This window comes from Arachis stenosperma, chromosome 3, assembly GCF_014773155.1.
Source record: "Arachis stenosperma cultivar V10309 chromosome 3, arast.V10309.gnm1.PFL2, whole genome shotgun sequence".
In the NCBI taxonomy this organism is placed as follows: Eukaryota; Viridiplantae; Streptophyta; class Magnoliopsida; order Fabales; family Fabaceae; genus Arachis; species Arachis stenosperma.
The window spans coordinates 104140223-104157898 of record NC_080379.1 but is presented as its reverse complement, the minus strand read 5'-3'; the positions used below and the strand labels follow the sequence as shown (position 1 = coordinate 104157898).

At 37.1% G+C, this 17676-nt stretch overlaps 1 non-coding gene across 1 annotated transcript; it reads right to left on the bottom strand.

The window, feature by feature from the left end:
• Positions 1–17321: 17321 nt before the first annotated feature.
• Positions 17322–17429, bottom strand: LOC130972094 (small nucleolar RNA R71). The gene has a single exon (XR_009083293.1). It is a non-coding gene; the product is annotated as a small nucleolar RNA R71 (small nucleolar RNA).
• Positions 17430–17676: the final 247 nt, after the last annotated feature.

The following is a 17676-nucleotide window of genomic DNA, read 5'->3' as shown; positions in this document are numbered from 1 at the left end:
CAATTGCCAAGAAGGCTGGCGGCCTTGTCAAGATTTCTACTAATGATGGCAACAAGATCAGGCCACTTCTTCAACATACTAGGGAAGTCTAACAAATTTGTATGGTCGGACAAGTGCGAAGTAGCCTTCACCGAGTTCAATAAAATACTATCATCACCTCCGATATTGAGAAAACCAACACATGGTAACCCACTCTATTTATATCTTTCAATTTTCGCTGACTCAATTTCATCCGTCCTTGTAACAGAAATAGGTCGGGAGCAGCACCCAGTCTACTTTATCAGTAAAATCTTACAGAATGTAGAAACTTCGTATCCAACTATTGAAAAACTAACCTATGCTTTGGTGGTTACAGCACGTCGCCTACGACACTACTTTCAGAGCTACGAGATTGTAGTCCAAACTAATCATCCGTTGCGGCAAGTGCTTACACGACCAAATCTGGTTAGAAGATTAACAAAATGGTCGGTTGAACTATCAGAATATGACATCAACTACCAAACTCGGGGTTCACTTAAATCCGAAGTACTCACCGACTTCATAGCAGAATTCACCTCAAACAGACAAAACTTATCCAGAATGGGAATTGTATGTGGACGGTGCCTCTAATGAGGATGACGGGGGAGCTGGAATCGTGCTTAAAGACAAAAAAGCAATCTCTACCGAGTAATCAATAAAATACATGTTCCTAGTCAGCAATAACCAATATGAGAATGAGGCATTTCTGGTTGGCTTACACCTGGCCAAAGAAAGTGGAATTCAACACATCAAAGTCTATTGTGACTCCCTACTTGTAGTTCAGTAGGTAAACAGCCTATTTCAGGTACATGAGCCTTTGTTAGAATAATATTTAACATTGGTAAGGCATTTAGTTCAGCAATTTCAAAATTTCCAAATAACACATGCCCATCGGAATGAAAATAATAGGGTTGATATATTATCTAAACTAGCTACATCAAGAAGGATAGAAAAACCATCAAATTTATCACAAATAACCCTAGAACAACCTAGTATATGCAACAACTAGAGGTGTAAGTTACCGAACCGGATCAAAATTTATCGCAAAATCGAACCGAAATTTACAACAACCAAATAAAAATCTGAAACAATTTTTTTGGTTTTTTTTTAAATTAAACCAATCGGTTCGGTTCGGTTTTCGATTGGCTCAGCAAAAACCGAACCTAATAACGAATTCAGAAACACTTGTATTTACAAGTTTGCCCTTTAACCTAATAACCAAACCCCCAAATCCCTAACTTACCACTCACCACTCAGCGTAGCCACACACAACCCCCAACACATATGCCCTGTATGAGTGGTATGTGAAATCGTGATTCACACTTTTCACAACTCCGCATAGCTGACCAGCAAGTGTACTAGGTCGTCCAAGTAATACCTTACGTGAGTAAGGGTCGATCCCACGGAGATTGTCAGCTTGAAGCAAGCTATGGTCATCTTGTAAATCTCAGTCAGGTGAATTTAAATGGTTATGAGGTTTGATAATAAAAAGAAAAATAAAACATAAAATAAAATAAAGTTACTTATGTAGTTCCTTGGTGAGAATTTCAGATAAGCGTTTGGAGATGCTTTGTTGCCTCTGAACCTCTGCTTTCCTACTGTCCTCATCCAATCATGCGTACTCCCTTCCATGGCAAGCTGTATGTTGGTGGATCACCGTTGTCAATGGCTACCATCCGTCTTCTCAGTGAAAACATGTCCTCTACGGTTTCTCGCATGGCTAATCAGTTGTCGGTTCTCGATCATGTCGGAATAGAATACATTTATTCTTTTACACACTGTCACTGCGCCCAATAGTCACGAGTTTGAAGTTCGTCACAGTCATCCCATCCCAGATCCTACTCGGAATACCACAGACAAGGTTTAGACTTTTCGGATCTCAAGAATGCTGCCAATTGGTTCTAGCTTATACCACGAAGGTTCTAACGTCACAGATTTGAATGCTCTGTTGTCAGGAGAGGTGATTCAGATCCGGGGGTCAGAGACCAAAGAGAATATACTTCAGCTGTCATCAATGACTACGTTAAACATCATGTAGACCGCTTTGTGGTTGTCAGGCACGCGGATCTTGGCTAAGCGAGTAACGAAGATTGAGAGATTGTCATGGGTCACCCCTTCATTATGACTTAACTGAATTAAGTACAAGAGTATATCTTGGAGGAAAAGTAGGCGTGAATTGAATATAAAAATAATAATACTTGCATTAATACTCAAGGAACAGCAGAGCTCCTCACCTTAATCTATGAAGTGTAGAAACTCCACCGTTGAAGATACATAAGAACAAAAGGTCTAGGCATGGCCGAATGGCCAGCCTCCAAAAAGGGTTCAAAGAACTCCCAAAAGGTCAAAGACCTAATCAAAGGATCGAAAAGTGGTCCAAAGATCTGAATACAATAGTAAAAAGTGCTATTTATACTAAACTAGTAAACTAGGTTTATAGAAAATGAGTTGATAGTATAGAAATCCACTTCTGGGGCCCACTTGGTGTGTGTTTGGGCTGAGCATTGAAGCTTTCACGTGCATAGGCTCTTCTTGGAGTTCAAACGCCAGTTTTGGTGCCAGTTTGGGCGTTTAACTCCAGCTTTGGTGCCAGTTCTGGCGTTTTACGCCAGAAAATGGTCTCTGGTGGGTGTTTGGACGCCAGTTTGGGCCATCAAATTTCGGGAAAAGTATAGACTATTATACATTACTGGAAAGCCCAAGATGTCTAATTTCCAACGCAATTGAGAGCGTGCCAATTGGGTTTCTGTAGCTCCAGAAAATCCACTTTGAGTGTAGAAAGATCAGAATCCAACAGCATTTGCAGTCCTTTCTCAGCCTCTGAATAAGATTTTTTGCTCATGTCCCTCAATTTCAACCAGAAAATACCTGAAATCACAGAAAAATACACAAACTCATAGTAAAGTCCAGAAATTTGATTTTTGCATAAAAACTAATAAAAATATACTAAAAAGTAACTAAAACATACTAGAAACTACCTAAAAACAATGCCAAAAAATGTATAAATTATCCGCTCATCAATGAGCAATTCCAAGACGTATGCCCTAGCCTCCCGCACTTGTAACATATGCCTAATCTGGCCCTACATGGACTGTTTGGATGATACCTCTTGCATCTTGAGCACCTTAAGTCACCCGGTTAAGCACTAGTTTGCCCTTCTGAATTTGGATCCGAATGGTTGTCGTTCCTTCGATCATTGTTCTGGCGCTGAGAATATGAAGCGACAAAATGATTTTTCTTGAAATTTTGGCTCCTATGGAATTTTTCCCTTTTTCTTTGTGAAGGGTTCCCGGCGATTATTCCTTACTACCTTAGTCCTCATTGAGCTTTCTCCCGTTGCTTGACCCATGTTAACTTTCTCTGGATAACCCGCTGGCACCCCTGTATTCGGAACATTATGTCCACCTTCATATTCATTATCACCATCGTTGCCAGTTCCAGCTTATGGTTCCATCCCATCCATCACTCGGATAGTCGCAGCAGCAACAGCGCCAACGGCAGCAATAACACTCGTCATTGCAGTCATGATATCAGTCAAACTATCCACCGGTATGGTTACCTCATTAACTCTCCATTCTCGACCTCGATTGCAGTCACGTCCGTGCCCACGAGACGCCATTTGGTTCCTGTTCACAGCAAATAAGTGATATCAAGGTGATTAGTCTCAATATCTCAAGTTTAGTATTTCAAAGTCCCAAATGCATGCTCATGAACGTTTATGCCACTTATATCAGTTAGATATCCTAATAGCACATAAACACATACACAGAGAATGCACAAAAGCACAATCAGTCCGTCCTCAGGCTCTATAGGAACGAACTGCTCTGATACCATAATATAACACCCTACCATACTTAATCTTATGCTTAAGTTATAAGACTGAGACAGTAAGGTATTACAATCTCTAAAAATAGAAATATATATATATAATAATAGGAGAAAGATACTTAACTAGGAGCCTTGAAAAACAGGTAAAACAAATTCGCAAAATCAAAAGCGCAACGCTCAAGGAATAGAATTACTTACGTGCTAAGAAACCTAATAGGAACACGATAGGAATTGGCAAAAGAATAAGGAGAAGCCAGGGAAACAGCTTAACTAGCCCCCTGACTCAGCCTGCGAAGCTAAGGCTGGCCGGAGGATGTATATATACATATAAACATATATAGATATCCCCAAAATACATCAAAATATCAAAGTAAACTCCTAACTCTCCATCAACCTCTAAGAGGATCAGCATACATAAGTTACTTGGAGAGTAAGCTAGACATATATATACATATATACAACCAGAAACCAAAATACATACACTCAAAGACTACTTCGCTTCCCAGAATCCAGACACCTAACGAGGAGCCTCTCAACCTGCATCTGAAAAACAACAATACAATATGGAATGAGAACCAGAGGTTCTCAGCATGGTAAAAGTGCCACGCACATAATAAATAAGGTCTTGAGAATGCCATAGGCAATCCTAGAACTCCGTTATACAATTATCCAACTTAATACTAAACAGAAGCAATAAACAGGGGTATATATTCTAGATATATCTAACTTGCTCAATTTCAATCCTAATCTAACACCAAACCATTTATCCATTTCCTCCTTTTCCTCCATCAATCATAATACAACAGAAACAAGCAACCAAACAAGTTTACGCACAAGTAATGAGCAGATAGTACAAATAGCAAGTATAATAGATAGCATGTGATATATATCAATTAGGCATACCCAGGAAATGCATAGCAATTAAAACAAACAAATGCATATGATGAATGCCTGTCCTATGGCTGATGGGGCCCATCTGTCGGTTAACCAGCCAACCCGACAAGTCCGAAAACCTTAGACTGTCCCCCATCGTGCATCCCTAAGAGTCTATGCATAGAGTTCACATTCAATCATCATATAAATCACTCAATGGGGGTTATCCATACCCGGGAATTTATACGTGCCCGGTCACCCTTACGACGTAGGGTTAACAGAGTATCGATAATCAACTTGGAACACGTGGTGGCGAGCCACGATTTTTACCCAGGGAAACTCGTATCTCAGATATCATCATTTATAAGCCATTTCATAGTCATAATCATTATTTAATCATTCATCAAGCCATGGCATGTTAACTCCTTTTATTAACAACCTTCCTTTCACATTTTTCATCATCATTCCCTTATAATTCATCTTGATTACCCTTTTCGGGTCCTGACCAAACTATTTATCAAACTCTTCTCAACCTTCTTAGTATCGAATAATCTTAAAATCAACCCAACTCTAACATTAAATTAATCACATCACACGAAGTTTAAACTTCAACTTCTCGAACCCATGACTATCACTAAAACATCCTCGACACTCTATTTTCTTTTCTGTTTTTAATATAACAAATAAACTCGGAATTGTGCAAACTTTATGTCTAGACATTCATCTTGAAATAAGCTTTTTAAAAAACTAAAGATCATAATTTTCTAATTTTTCTAGCCTCAGGAATAAAGGAAAAACCTTGACTGCTCTGCAGTGCATAAAACCAGAAAAACAGAAACAACATGTGATATTCAAAATTCAATATAAAATCCAAGTTAAATCCAATGACTTTAAAATTTAATGTAGTTAAACTTTACTCATCCAGGTTTCTTTCTCAATTGTTTCTGAGTTAATACCATTTTTAATGAAGATGTTACATTACCTAGAAGTTAAGTAAAAATGAGTCAAAATCTGTTTTAGAAACCAACAAGTTTAGTACCTTTCAATTTGAATAACTTTTATTACAAAACTCAAATTAAGCTAAATTTTGGTTTGGGAACTCCTAGCTCGTCCAGAAACAAGTGTGTCTTAATTGCAACCCAATTGCTATTCAATTCTAAAAGTTACAAGCATTGGAAGTTGATGCATAGCTTGCTGAAATCTGTTTCTTTTCAGCTTGACCACCAATATTCAAAAATTCACAACTCCCAATCCTCAACTCTTAAAATTCTGAAGTTTTAAAGCAATAAAGAAAGTTAATCAAAGTTGATAACAAAATTGGTTTCGCTCTAAAACTAAACTTGTAGAAGTCACAACAAGACAAACAAGTTGCTGCCCTGTTTGACCTTTTCTGCTGCAGGACAAATTTAACAACCTAACTGTAAAAATTTTCCATAAATTGTATATTTAACAAAAAGGTCCCAAATTTTCCAGTTTAGTTCCTTATATTCCCAAGTTTAGCCCAAACTTGGTCTCATGCAATTCCAATCATTACATAATTAGTTACATCATATGCAATACTACCACAACACAACTCTACATCGTTATTAAGAAACACCAATCCTAATCCATCATAAATAAATATAAGAGAACACCATTAATAACTTCCACACCTCATACTTCCAATATATATCCACCAACAAATCTATTCCAGCAACATTACAAGGCTAATCATTAAATACAACAAACCAATTCAACTTATCATATAGTTCTTCTAGCCTAAGTTTTCACAACACCTTAAATATTAAACGCACGAAACTTAAACCATACCTTGGCCGATCACTTTATTCAATCCAAGACAGCCTCACAAGCAAGAACACAGCCCTCCAAGCTCAAAGAAACAGCCACAAACCAAGCCCCAATCACCAATAAACCTCCAAATACTCACTTTTTACTTCCAAAGCATATATATACATGAACTTAACTCTCACCTAATATACATGTATGTTCCAAATCAGATTTTACCTAATAGAATTAAAACCAAATTAAAGTTTGGGAAAAACTTATCGCCCCTACACGCGTTGAAACTCAAACCCAATAAGCTCCGCAAGCTAAAACGAACCTAGAACACCAAAATTGAACAATTTTCAACGTAATTGTTCATGAATTTTCGAAATTGGGGGAAGCTGGCTGAGAAGGAAACAGTGAGTTACCTACCAAATTATTCTATGGGTTTCGTAGAGCTCGTCGTTGTGAACGCGTAGTCGCAAACGGTTCGTCAATCGGAGCTCCAAATCAAAAGTTATCTTTATTTGAAGATCAACCTAGGTTTTGGAATTCATCCCTTCTTCTTCCTACATATACGCTGCTTCTGTTGTGTTTCTAAGAAAGAAAATGAGCTCAAGCTCATTTATATGCTAGGCCGGTTGGGCCAAGGTCCCAGTTTAGGCCTGATTCAACCGGTTCGGTCCGTCTGGTCTAATTTTGGGCCAAATTTTTCAAAATTGGTGTCAAAATTCTCATTTTGAAGAGCTCTATCCTATTTTGATATTAGTTTTTCATTTCTAGCTTTTCTAATAAAAATTCAATTTATTAGCTAATAATTTACCGATTTTAGCTGGGTTTACATCTTTTATAAAAAAAACAATATATTAGGAACACATAAAAGAACTATAAATTATTAAGTTGTTCGATAAAAATATTCTTTAAATTTATTAATAATAAAAAGAATTTTGTTAACTTAGGAACACATCTTATGCATACTATATTAGGAACACTCACAAACATTTTTTATATTCACTATAAGATTAATCATTATATATTATTCCCAACTTTATTGTTAACCAACCAAATAGTATTTTCGTTATGATTGTTTTTATAGCCTTTGATTGTTTTTATCTTTATATATTGTTGTTGCTTTAAAATATGTTGTTGTTGCTTTAATAACCTAGCATGTTGTTGTTGTTGTTGCTTTATTTTGCTTTCACTACTGTGTTTTGAACTTAGTATGTTTCATAATTTGTTGTTGTTCCATAAATGCTAAAAAGTGTTTTTTTTAACAAGTTTGAATGCTAATTTTTTAATAAAATTGCTGTATTTGTTGTTCATTGTTATGTTTATATATATGCAGCCTATAAGCATTGAACAGCCCAATGAACCGAGGCCTGAAGTTGGAGCTGAAAATATTGAGTTCATGGTACGTTCTTTAACGGACAGTAGTGTTGTGCACATGTTCTTAATTTTATTGTTAATGATGGATTGAAAGAGATGCATGAATCTATTAGCAAGATAAGAAATGCTATTAGATATGTGCGTGCTTCTCCTAGTCGCATGAATAGGTTCAAAAATTTCATTAAGGAAGCTAGGATATAAGACAAGTGTACTATTTAACTCGATGTTCCCACTAGATGAAACTCTACATACACCATGCTTGAAAGTGGTTTGAAGTTTCAAAAGGCATTCAAGAGGTTAGGGGAGAGAGATACAGAATATGCTTTAATGCAAGGTGGTATTCCAAGGAATCTTGATTGGGACAATGCAAAACACTTTATGAAATTCTTGAAAATTTTTCATGATGTGACAAAGAGTGTGTCTGGTAGTTTGCTTGTGACTTCTTCTCAATATTTTCATGAGTTTTGTAAAATATTGCGAGTGTTCAAGGCTTCTTGTGGTAGTCGAGATCCATTACTTTGGGGTATGGCTGAGAGGATGAAGCTTAAGTATGACAAGTACTGGGGTAACATAAAAAATATCAATATGATGATTTTTGTTACTATGGTTCTTGATCCTAGATACAAGTTGAAGTTTGTGAACTTTAGCTTTGAAAAGCTATATGATAAGGATGATGCTGACTTTTTGGGTACAAAAGTGAAAGAGACCTTTTTCAATATGTTTGAATGCTATGTGAATGCAAATAATGGGGGTAGATCTTTTACTTCAGCAACAATGGATGGTGCATTAGATGTGGGAGTACCTGATGGCGACATGGCTGGTGATTTTTTCAAGGAGCGAGGTGCATTTTCATGAGATCATCAACAAGAATGAGGTGGATTTGTATTTGATGAATGGTTTAGAGAAGTCTTGTGATCAAAATTCTTTTAACATATTGAATTGGTAGAAAGTAAATTCTAGCAAGATCCTATCTTATCCCAAAAAGCTAGAGATGTCTTAGCAATGCCAATCTCGACTGTTGCTTCAGAATTGACTTTTAGCACTGGTGGAAGAGTGCTTAACAACTATAGGAGTTCTTTAACTCCAAAGATAGTTGAGGCATTGATTTGCACACAAAATTGGCTTCGTGCTTCTCCAATAACAACTGATTTTGAGGAGCTTATTGAGAAGTTTGAGAAACTTGAATTAGGTATGCAAAAAAGAAATTTGAAGTTCCTTTCATAGTTTATATTTATAATTTATAATTTATATTATGTTTATGTTTATAATCTATATTGATTTCTTTGTTTTGTATTTGTAGAAATTGCACCAACCGGAGAAGATGATGATGAGTCTAGTGTAGATTCAGATTAAACATGGTGGCTGTTTTGGTTTTTATTTGATTTAAAGTAGTTATTTCTGTTTTTAAAGTGTGTTTATTTTTGTTGTTTGCAAGACATTTTTAATTGTCTTTATTTTATGTTTAATTGATGGGACAAGTTGAATTAGTATTGAATTTGGATGTCATATACTCTTGTTATTCTAGTTTATTAACAGTTTTAAACTTCATTTTATGATGATTTAAATTCTGATTATTAGGTTTAAAAAACCAAAAAAACCGACCGAACCAAATCGTTGTTGATTCGGTTTAGTTCGGTTCGATTGTCCAAAAAATAGCAAACCAAACAGTTGGCATTGTTGTAAAATCGAACAAGTCGGTTTGGTTGGTTTTTGGTCCAAAATCAGACCAAATCGAACTAATTACACCCCTAGCAACAACCTTGTTTTAAGTTTATCACAAGTAGAAGATTGGAGAACTTCATATGTCAACTATCTGGAAAACGGAACAATACCAACAATAGTGGGAAATTCAAAAGTCTTCAAGAAACAAGCAAGTTTTTTTTACCATCATTGGAGACAACCTTTACAGACGAGGGTTTTCCCTACCTTTGCTGAAATGCTTGGGGGACGAGGAAGCCACTTTAGCAATGTCAGAAGCACACGAAGGCATTTGTGGCACACATATAGGAGGCCGAAGCCTAGCAGCAAAGTTACTAAGAGCAGAGTGTTATTGGCCTTCCTTAAAGAAAGGCTGCATGATAAAAGTCCAACAGTGTGACAACTGCCAAAAGTGCGCACTAGTAATACACAATCCAGTTGAGATGTTATACACATCAAAGGTCGGATGGCCATTCCACAAATGGGGTCTGGATATCCTCAGTCCTTTTCCAGTATCACAAGGCCAGATAAAATTTCTACTTGTGGCAATTGACTACTTTACAAAGTGGATGGATGCTCAACCACTCGCCAAAATAACGGTAGACAAGGTACAAAGTTTCATTTGGAAATTTTTTATATGCCGATATGGATCACCTATGGACATTATTACTGATAATGGTAGACAGTTTATTGATAAAAAATATCATCTTTTTTACAAAACATAAACATTAAACATCATTTTTCATCGGTCGAGCACCCTCAAACAAACGGGCTCGCCGAAGTGGCTAATAAGATCATTTTGCAAGCATTAAGAAAAAAGTTAACTTTAGCCAAAGGTCAGTGGGCCGAGTTAATACCAGAGATACTCTGGGGATACAATACCACCCTACAAAGCTCGACCAAGGAAACACATTTCAAATTGATATTTGGAGCCGATGCCATGATCCCGGTAGAAATAGCCTGAGGATCAATCAGAACCGATCATTTTGATGAGGAAGCAAATAATCAAATGAGGAATGCCGAGTTGGATACAATAGAAGAAGAACGACAAAACACAAGGATACGACAAGAAGCAATGCAACTCATAGTTCAACACAAATACAATAAGAAGGTCAAACCTCAGCCACTATAATAAGGAGACCTTATCCTCAGACTTCTTGAAGATGTTCGAAAACCCCGAGAACAGGGCAAGCTTGCCGCAAATTAGGAAGGTCCTTTCCGAATTTCACAGATTCATGGCCGAGGAGCATATTCCCTACAAACTTTAGAAGGGGTCGACTTATCAAATACATGGAATATTTCATCATTACGTTTATATCATACTTGACCATTTGTATCCATTTGAAGAACGGAAGGTACTCTTTTTCCTACCACCGAGGTTTTTTCCAAAAAGGATTTTAATCGGGAAGGTTTTAACGTGGCTGACCACTTCAAATATATCAAGTATTATCCAGTTTATCATATCATGCATTTTATCTAAACGATATTATATGTAGCAAATAGTACCAATACGACCAAAATAACAACAAAACACGTTGCAATGAAATACAAGGTCCTCATCATTTTTACAAAACAGAAAGAGTTCAAATAAGCAAAGCAAAAGTCTAACTGTCAATCCCAAACAAAATACCAAAAACAGTCAAATTCATTTATCAACTGCATCTGTAGTCTCATCCTGGACCTCCCCCTAGGTTCGTCATCAACCAATTGACCATCCACAACAATTTTGGTAACATTATAGCGATTGACATCAAGATCAGGAGAAAAAACACCAACTTGACTTATAGCACGATCAAACCCTGCGGCAATCAATTCTAAACCTTCCCCTTCAAGTTCTCAGATGCGAGATGTTGACTTGCCTTTTTTCCACATCGGCTTCCTTCAGCTGACTTTGAACTGATCAGATTTGGTCTTGCAGAGTACGACCTCCATGTCCTTCATCCCTTTAGTCAAATCAATAACTACCTATCCCTCTCAGGAATTGATTTTTCAAGCTTTTTAACCTTATCTGCTTCCTTCCTCTCTTCAACCCCCAGTAGCTCTGTGCTGTGACCAACTCAAAGCAACTGGTAGCCATAACTTATAAACAATTCAAGTTTAATCAATAAACTTAGACAAGGGAAAAAGACAAGAAAAAGAAAGTAGATCTTACTTGCATGTATTGTCCAATAGTTGCTTTACTAACATCCCTCAATAGCTAAACATCATGAGAGCTATGTGCGACCCTATTCGCCAGGGCGGCAAAAGGAAACTGATCACTCCAAACAGATTCCGCATTACCATCAGGCACAAATCCATACAAACACATCTGTTTCTTCACCCCACTCCTAAACCCCAAAACTGAAAACCAAATCGACGCCAGAGAGAACCTCAACCGAGCCTTCAGATTTTTTCTTTTTTCCACCTCGAGGATGCGCACTAGACTATGTGGCATCAGCAATGGTCTCCTTCACCACCTTACTCACCGAAACCACTTTTCCCTCCTTTTTCTTCTCCAGAAACGACCTCATCTTCACCAAGGATAAGCTTGAAACCCTTCCTTCTAGAATGAATAAGGCACAATAGAAATATTAGCATAGGAAACAAGTCAACAGACAAAACAAAATTTCCAAAACCCTTACCAATATAGTTATTCAAACCATCAACGTCATTTTCAAATTTCAAAATTTCAGCAATAGACAAAAGTTTTCCTCAAGAAAAATATTCAATAAGATATTCCAAAATCAAATCCTCCTCCTCGAACCTCTCTAAAGCATCCAAAACCTGCATAATTTCAAGGCACTAGTAAAGAAGAAATTTCTCACCCAACTCATCATCCAGGAAAAAAGGGGTACTCAGTCTCACGAGACCGAACCTTCACAAACATTTTTTTTAACTTTTGAAAGAAGATTTAAACAAGACAAATAGGGACCACCCTGGATAACTACACAAGTTTATCCAGAGACCCTTACGAACCCCCCCTTTGCCTGAAAAAGTGAGAAGAAAATATTCAAAGAGGTGGCGTACTTCAGAAACCCCATCAAAGACTCAAAGGCATGTAGAAAAGCCCAGGAGTTGGGATGGAGTTGAGAGTGAGCACAGTTCAACTGTGTCAAAATCATGCACTCAAACTCTGTGAAAGGGAGCTTCACATTCAGGTTAGAAAACAGGCAAGTATATATATAAAAGTAAGCCCAAACCCTCTTTTTCTCACAAATCCTCTCCTCTGCGTTGCAGGGAAGCAACTCGATACCAATACCAGAGCTGCCACGAACCCAGTTCACAGCATCAAGCATAGACAAGCTCTTAAAATTCTGTAAAAGAGAAGCATGACATTTAACATCCGCATGCACCCACTCATACAATCGTCTTTAACCTTTACAACTTTATCTTCTAGTTCTTTCATAGTTAAAACCAAGCAAGTGAACTAACAAGAAAGTAGTGAAAAAGAGCTAACCTTTTGCTGCCATCCTTTTTGACTTAGTAAAACTCCCCAACGCAAGTGTACTGAAAGAGTTTTAGGTAAAACAATCAAATTGGTAGATCAGCTCTGGCCGTCAGATTAAAGAAAATTATTCAAGTTACTAAGAAGCTAACGACCATGATTACCTCAAAGTAATACACCACTACTATTTATTGCGAACGTGCCTTTGTGGTTTTCAAAGGCAATAAATGCAAAACTAGCTGTTACGAGCCAAAAGCAGCAAAAATCAGCGGTTCGGTACCACATTTAGCTTGGGGGCTCGAATACAAGCAAAACAGGTATAACGTCGGATATCCAGATAAAAGCTCAACTTGCTACCGACATTAACAAGTCAAGCATGGGGACTGTGGTTCGTACCCAAAAAAATAGACCCGACATTATACCTCATAATTGCTAGGTCAAAGTCAGTTGTGCCAAACAAGAGTGATCCACTGTATACTTCGAATCACATTCCAAGAATCCTACGATTTAAACAAGCACTTTTTTTCAAGCATAAATAGCAATACACGAACGGCCTAACACACACAGTATATAAAACACACAAAACCACAAAAAATAAAGCTCGGTAAAGCACTATTATTGTTAATTCTTGATCACGAATTGACTTAAGTATCAGAGTCATTTTTGCAGATTTTTCATATTGCTCGGACAAAGAAGAAATTCGTGGTGCGGTACACAGGAGTAGGACGTTGCCAGTGCTCTTCTAGCTGCATCCGATCTATACCTCGGAGCTCAATTTCAAACAGGAACAATCTCTAAATTTTATTTTGTTTTAATTTTGTTCCAAAACTTTTTAATTTATATCAAATATACTTCTAACAGTTAAATTTTTTAAACATTTAAAATTAATCCAATAATAATTCATGATAATTATGTCTAATTTTTTGTGATTATAATTATGTCTAATTTACTTATGTTAAAGTTATTTTTATAAAATTATTATTGAATTAGTTTTAAAATCTTTAAAATAAAAAAATAATCATTTCTAACTATAAAAAATCTGAATGCGAACAAAATTATCCACAAAAAAATTTAAACTAACTTTGTAATCATTAAAGTTTACCTCTGTTTAACAATTTTAACCAAACATCAATTTTGGAATGACATCATTAGTTATATTCCAATACAAAGATAATTTCTTTAATTAAAAAAATTTGTGAATTTTATTTTGCGTATTGATGCCAAGGCATCTAGGCCAGTTTCACTGACCTTTTCTTTACTGTTTTAGGGTAGTTTCATGCATTTTCCTAGTAAACAAGGCAAGTTTTGGGTGAAAATACACTTACACCTTCATTCAAGCAACTATTGTGAATTTTGCATGATTTCATGAGATTTTTTGCCAGAATTACATGATATTTTAATGATGCATAATCTCATGATTTTGGATAGAGCTTTGATGCACTATAAATCGCTTGATTTCAGGACAAATGAAGCATGGAAGAATCACGTTAGCATTCACGTTAACTTAGTTAATGTGACTACTAACGTGGGATGGCAATTGGCTTGCAACGTTAATGAGAAAAGTGATCACCAATAACGCCTGCGAAGCCATTCATAGCCTACGTTAAGAACCACGTTAACTAAGTTAACGTGGTACTTAACGTAGAAAAAAAAGAGGACTCCACGTTAATGAGAAACGTGAACTCCAATAACGTTTCTCCTCAACGTTAGTGGTAAAAGTGAACACCACTAACGTTGGAAAACTAGGCAATGCCCCATGTTAAGAGTCACGTTAACTAAGTTAACGTGAACTCTAACGTGGACGAGGATCAACAATGCCAACGTTAGTGACACTCACTTTTGTCACTAACGTTGGATCATTTGCATTGCCTACGTTAACTCTCACGTTAAGATTGTTAACGTGGAGTGGGGTTCAAAGAACCAACGTTAGTGACACTCACTTTTGTCACTAACGTTGGAAGATGGCTTCATTACTACGTTAAGAGCCACGTTAACTTAGTTAACGTGGGTTCTAACGTAGGGGCTTAAGGCAATTAGAGCGTTAGTGACAAAGGTGAGTGTCACTAACGCTCTCGAAGGTGATAGGTGCCCACGTTAAGAGCTACGTTAGCTAAGCTAACGTGAGACCTAACGTAGGGGGCAAAAGGCAAGCAACGTTAATGGGAAAAGTGATTCCCATTAACGTTTGCGAAAAGGGGCACAAGCCAACATTAATGGAAAAAGTGAGTCCCATTAATGTTGGCCAAGAATTGAGAAGGAACGTTAGACGTCACGTTAAGACTTCTAACGTTGAGAATAACGTGGGCATATAAGGGTGGAATGTTAGTGGAAAAGGTGAATGCCACTAACGTTCTCGCACCCAGAAATGTATTCCACGATTAATCTCACTAAGTGCCCGAGCCTAAATTCATATTTCTCTGCAAGATGGGCCCAATAAAGATGAGAATTGCTTCAACTCAAGGTCCAAAGCCCACATCCAAGACTTGAAGAACTCACTAGAAGATCATGAAGAGTAGTATATATAGGAGTAGTTTTGAACTAGCTAGAGACTTTTGGACCTGGGAGAACTACTCTCTGTATATTTACTTTTCTGTACTTCTAGCATGGATTCTTCTTTTCTGCCATTTTTGATTCCTAGAGCTATGAACAACTAAACCCCTTTCCTTGGATTAGGGAGCTCTGCTGTAATTTGATGGATCAATATTAGTTTTCATTCTTCTTCTTCTATCTTTTCTCTTGATTTTACTAGAAATCTTTCAATCTTAATTCAATTGGTTAGTTATCTTGGAAAAGAAACTCTCCATAATTGGGTCTCTTCGGAACCTTGGAAGAGGAATGAAGAGATCATGCTAGAATTGCTTTCTCATGCTGGATCAATTTGGGTTGGGATGGATATGTGACTATAATCCTACCAATACTTGAATTGGAAAATGTATGTGGTATAATCAGTGACCATACGTCATCTCTTCTCATGAGCAATTGACCAAGGAATTGGCTATTGATCAAGATTTGAGAGATTGGATTACCAAGGAATTGGGATTCAATCACTTAAGATTGCCAAGGAGATCAATAAATGCATTGATTGAGGAAGAGATGAGAATGAACTTGATCCGGAGAATTGCAACATCTCCTAAACCCAATGATCTCCCCATTTCTGATCTTACCCATTCTCTTTAATTTCTGCCATTTACTTTTATGAGTAGTACCCCAATTCCCCATTTAAGATTCTGCACTTTAATTTCTGCTATTTACTTTCTAATCATTTAATTTTCTGCATCTCAATCTAAATTCTGTTTAGCTCAACTAGCATATTCTTCTAACTAAAGTTGCTTGACCAATCAATCCTTGTGGGATTCGACCTCACTCTATAGTGAGTTTTACTTGACGATAATTCGGTATACTTGCCGAAGGAAAATTTGTTGAGAGACAAGTTTCTATGCATCAAGTTTATGGCGCCGTTGCCGGGGATTGATTTTGAATCAACAATGATTAAGCTAGAAGATCACTAGATTGAGCATTTTTTTTTCGTTATTCTTTTCTATATTCAGTAATTTACCTTAGTTTATTTTTAATTTCTTCCTCACCCCCTATACCCTCTCTATTTTCTATTCTCTTTTCTTAGTTTATCATAATTCAGCTCACTAACACACTAACTGTTTGATAAATTGCATCACTCACACTAACAATCATTCTAACAAAAATTGTCTTCACTATATCTCCTGTTGTGCATTCTGTTTGTTGTATGACAGGGAGAAGAGAAGGAATCTCAACATCCTTTGATTCAGAACCTGAGAGAACCCTTTGGAGACGAAAAAGGGAAGCAACAGGAAAAAGAATTGTTGGTGCTGAGGAAGAGGAAGAGTATTTTGAACCCAACATGGAAGAGAATTTGGAGAACAATCATGAAGAAGAAGCTCATAATCATGCCAGAGAAGGCCATGCAAACCGGGTTGAGCATGAAAGGAGGGTCTTAGGATCCTATATCAATCTTAATCCAGGAAACTGTGGAAGCAGCATTCAGAAACCCACCATACATGCCAACAATTTCGAGCTAAAACCTCAGCTCATCACTTTGGTGCAAAATAATTGCTCATTTGAAGGAGGTGCTCAAGAAGACCCTAACCAACACTTGACCACCTTCTTGAGAATTTGTGACACAGTGAAGTCAAATGGAGTCCACCCGGATGTCTATAGGTTGCTCTTGTTCCCCTTTTCACTCAGGGACAAGGCAACAAAGTGGCTTGAATCCTTCCCAAAAGAAAGCCTGACAGATTGGGAGGAGGTAGTGAACAAGTTTTTAGCAAGATTTTATCCCCCTCAAAAGATTAATAGGCTAAGAACTGAGGTGCAGACTTTCAGGCAACAAGATGGTGAGACACTTTATGAAGCATGGGAGAGATTCAAAGACTTGACAAGGAGATGCCCACCAGAGATGTTTAATGAGTGGGTTCAACTTCACATCTTCTATGAAGGTCTTTCCTATGAGTCAAAGAAGGCTGTAGATCATTCATCAGGAGGTTCTTTAAACAAGAAGAAAACCGTTGAAGAAGCTATAGATGTCATTGAAACAGTTGCTGAGAATGACTACTTCTATGCCTCTGAAAGAAGTAACACTAGAGGAGTAATGGAGCTGAACCACATGGATACACTGTTAGCCCAAAATAAGATGATCACCAAGCAGCTAG